Genomic DNA, 4283 nt, shown 5'->3' on the forward strand with positions numbered 1-4283 from the left:
TTATTTGAGGTTTTTGTTTTTTTTTTTTTCTTTTTCTCTTTCTTCTTTTGGTGTTTTGAGACAGGATCTCTTCCTCTACAATCAGGCTTGCCTGGAACTATGTACTGTAGGCTGGCTTTAAACTTCCTGTTCTGGTTAGTTATTTTGTTAACTTGACACAAGCTAGAGTTATCTGGAGGTAAATCTGTAGACTGGTTTTTTGTTTGTTTTGATTTATGATTGGGAGCAGTACAACCCTAGGCAGGTAGTTCCAAGTTGAAAGAGTGCTGAGCAAGCTATGGAGAGTAAGCCAGTCAGCAGCACTCCTTTATGGCTTCTGCTTTAGTTCCTACCTCCGAGTTCCTGCTCTGACTTCACTCAGTGATGAACTGTGATTGGTATGCATATGTTTCTCTGAGTTGCTTTTGGCCATGATGTTGGTTGTATGACAAAACTTTTCCCAGGGAGATGCAGCACATATGTCTGTTCACACAAACAAGGAGCCCACAACAGACCAAAGTACTGATACCATCAAAGTCCAACTGGTGAACCAGTGAGTTTTATTGTGGAGTGTGGATGACGGACTACTTACAGGAGAAGAAATGTCTCAAAGACAGTTGCATTACCAAGGCCCACCTCAGCATGGGTGACAGCTCACAAAAGCTGGGAAGCCTGGAGGGCACTATACAGTCTGCAGGCAGCTTGATAGGTGGGAGAGTGTCCTTTCCAAATGATGCTGGTCCAAACCAGGCAGTTCAGCTTCTCATTGTCTTCTTTGCAGCTTGGCTAGTCTGAGAGTCTTCTTTGAAGTTTGGCTCTTTTGAGTCTGAGAAGGACTCTCAGCTTTTATTGTTTATTCTGGCAGGGAGAGGGAGATGGCCTATAGCATTTGGTCAGGTTCAAGGACTTCCCTGCAAAATGGAGTGTTTCAGTTTCTGAGGAAAATGTTAAACGACAGTGTTACATCACAGAATAGAAAACAAAGTAAGACATTGTCTCAACACTAGCACTTAAGGTACTTCAAGCTATTATGTGTTTGTAGGCAGTGGAATAAATAACATAGAGGCCTTACCTATTGTTATTTACTGGGTGTGAGAACGGACCAGGAGATAACAACAAAACCCACTTTAAGAGCTTTATTAAAGGGATAGGAAAGAGGGGCTAGTGCTATAGGGCTGTCAGAGAGAAATGTACGGAAGGGCGGAGGGAATGGGTGGAATCTGCTTTTAAGGATTACCTCGTGTATGCATATAGGGGTTTACACTAGCCATGATGTGTGCAGATTACATAGGACATAAAGCCCTGGAGTGACAAAGCATTTTGCCTGAATGCTGAAGGAGCATGTGCAGTCATGGGACTCTGGAAGTGGATAGGAGGGTGTCAGGAATGATAACACTTACATATATCTTTTTATTGGTTTTATATTTATAGTTGTATACAGTTGGAAAACCAAGTCACATACAGTAGGGATTCTTTAACACAGAATATTTATATGATAATTTGTTTTAGAAAAGAGTAATAGTGTAGGGTCCTTAGATGGCTCCACATGACCAGAAGACACCGGATATGCAATTGCAGAAAGCAGCTTTATTCCTAAGACAGAAAAACCAGCATGCTGGGCTCCCCCCAAAACGGCATTGACCTCCAGGGAGGATAAGGCAGTCCCTTTTAAGTCTGCTTAGAGGAATTCCAGTTGTGGTTAAGTGTACTTTGAAGTGATTGGGTATAGACCCTTACTGGTACAGTAATCATTTTTTTGATTGGTTTATGACATCTGGTCAGCAACTGTGGTTGTGGTGTCAGGGGTCTTGTTTGACTGAAAATAGCAAGAACAGTTCCTGCTTGTGGCCAGGTAGGACCCTGACTGGCTTCCAGACTGGACATGCTTTCTGAGGGTCTGGTTGAAGCTAGACATGAGTAAATGGGTAATATGGGGCAGATATCTTAGCAAACTGGTCCTGGTCCCTTCAATAGCAGAGCAGATGTGCCCTATAACTCAAGTTTAAGTCACTGTATTGAGGTAAACTATGTATGTGCTTGCTTGTTTTGCAAGCACAAGGAACTGAGTTTGATCCCCAAAGTCCATATAAAAATTTCAGGTGTGGTAGAAGACACTTGTAGACTCATCTAGGGAGTCAGAGAATGGCAGAAATATGGGGTTCACTGGTCCCTTCTAATCAGAGACCCTGTCTCAAAAGTCAAAATAGAGAACTCCTGAGGAATGATACCTGAGGTTGACCTCTGGCCTACACACACCTGCTCATACACATGTATACAGACACACATACATGTAAACAGACAGACAGACAGATGCATGCACACACACACAAATTTTCAAGTAAGTAAAAATCTCAAAAATCAACTTGGTCATCTTTTTCCCCTGCATTTATTTATTTATCCTGTGTGGTGTGTGTGTGTGTGTGTGTGTGTGTGTGTGTGTGTGTGTGTTTACAATTTATGGAGTTTATTTGATCTTTCCACCATGTGAGGTCTGGGGGTTCAGTGCAGGTCATCAGGTTTGGCAGAAACTTGTCTTTGCCTGCTGAATCATTTGTCCAGTCCAGCTCACCATTTCTTCATCTTCTTTTTTTACAATAAATTTTTGAGTCTTTATTTTTTTTTATTTTCAACTGACACATAGTAGTTATGCATATTTACTTGGTACCATGTGACATCTTGACAGCTGTCACACAATGTATAATAACTAAATTAAGGTACTTAGCATATCTAACACTTTTCTTAGCTGGGGTCTTAGATTGGTGATTGATGTTGGAGGGACCAGCTCACTGTGGGTGGTGCCACCCTTGGGCTGGTGGTCCTCAGTGCTGTAAGAAAGCAGGCTAAACAAGCATGTGGAGCAGCACCCCTCCATGACTTCTGCTGGGGTTTCCTTCCACAGTCATCTGAATTGAAGCAAGGAATGTAACCCCAGAGTTTGAAAGCTCAACCCTTGACTGCTCTCGACTGTGTTTGGACAAAGCTTCAGCACACCAGGTTATAAAAGGAAGACAGGTATGTGGATATATTTGCCAAGATTGGTGTTGTCGCCGTCAAGCCTCATGGAGCACCTGCTTTGCTGTCTCTTTATGAAATACAATGTGTAAGAGACAAATGGCGGGGGTGAGGGTGGGGACGATTTGCTACATAGGCAGTCTGGCTTCAAATTTATATCAATCCTCCTGCCTCAGCCTCCCAAATGCTAGCATTACAGGGATAAATCATCATGATCCAAGTCAAGTCTATTCTTAAAATATTTAAAAATAAACTTTAATACTAAAAAATAGTTTTTAATTTCTCATTGTGTGAAAATTTCTCCACTAAGTATGTGGCCACCATGTCATGCTGACATGAGTGTGTATACTTATAAAGAGGAGCAGTACTGCAGTGAGGAAGATTTTTCCCAGACTGGGAACAGCATCTGCTGGGTACTGAGACTGCCCTACTATGCATCTTTTTTTAAAAAAAAATTTTCTTTTTTAATCTTTTTATTTCAAAAGAAAAGGTCTTTTTCATTTTACTTACCAACCTTAGTTCCCCCTCCCTCCCCTTCTCCCAATCCCCCCAACTCCCCCCCATCCCAACCCCCATCCATTGGGGAGTCAACAAAGTCTGGCACACCAAGTTGAGGCAGGGCCGAGCCCCTCCCCACTGCATCAGGACTGAGCAAGGTGTCCCTCCATAGAGAATGGGCTCTAAAAAGCCAGTCCATGCACCCAAGAAAAGTCCTGGTCCCACTGCCAGGGCCCCCCACACACAGAACAAGCCACATATCTGTTACCCACATCCAGAGGGCCTAGTGTGGTCCCACGCAGTTCCCCAGCTGTCAGTCCAGAGTCCGTGAGCTCCCACTAGCTGGGGTCAGCTGTCTCTGTGACCCCCCCCCCCCCTTTGCTCATATGACCCCTCCTCCCTCTCTTCAACTGATCTCCAGGAGTCCAGCCCAGTGCTTGGCTGTGGATCTCTGCATCTTCTTCCATCAGTTACTGGTTATAGGCTCTGTGATGACAATTAAGGTAGTCACTAATCTGATTACAGGGGAAGGCCAGTCCAGGCACCCTCTCCACTGTTGCTAGGAGTCTTAGCTGGGGTCATCTTTGTGGGTTCCTGGGAATTTCCCTAGCACCAGGTTTCTCCCTTACCCATAATGGCTCCTTCTATCAAGCCACAATGCATCTTATAGTCTGCTCCCGATCAAAGTGTAGACCAATGGACTCTGATTACAATTTTTAGGACATTTTGAGTAACAACACGAAAGAACACTCCTGCTATTTTCTCCAGTGTTAGAGATTCCTATTATTGACAAT

At 43.6% G+C, this 4283-nt stretch overlaps 1 long non-coding RNA gene across 1 annotated transcript in view; it reads right to left on the reverse strand.

Annotated features, from left to right (window-relative positions):
- Window positions 1–3593: 3593 nt before the first annotated feature.
- LOC131922435 (uncharacterized) overlaps window positions 3594–4283 on the reverse strand; it is a 1971-nt gene continuing 1281 nt past the window's right edge. The window contains exon 3 of the long non-coding RNA XR_009382284.1: window positions 3594–3975. This is a non-coding gene — a long non-coding RNA (uncharacterized LOC131922435). The remainder of the gene's footprint in view (window positions 3976–4283) is intronic.

Source organism: Peromyscus eremicus, chromosome 12 (assembly GCF_949786415.1).
Source record: "Peromyscus eremicus chromosome 12, PerEre_H2_v1, whole genome shotgun sequence".
Classification (NCBI taxonomy): Eukaryota; Metazoa; Chordata; class Mammalia; order Rodentia; family Cricetidae; genus Peromyscus; species Peromyscus eremicus.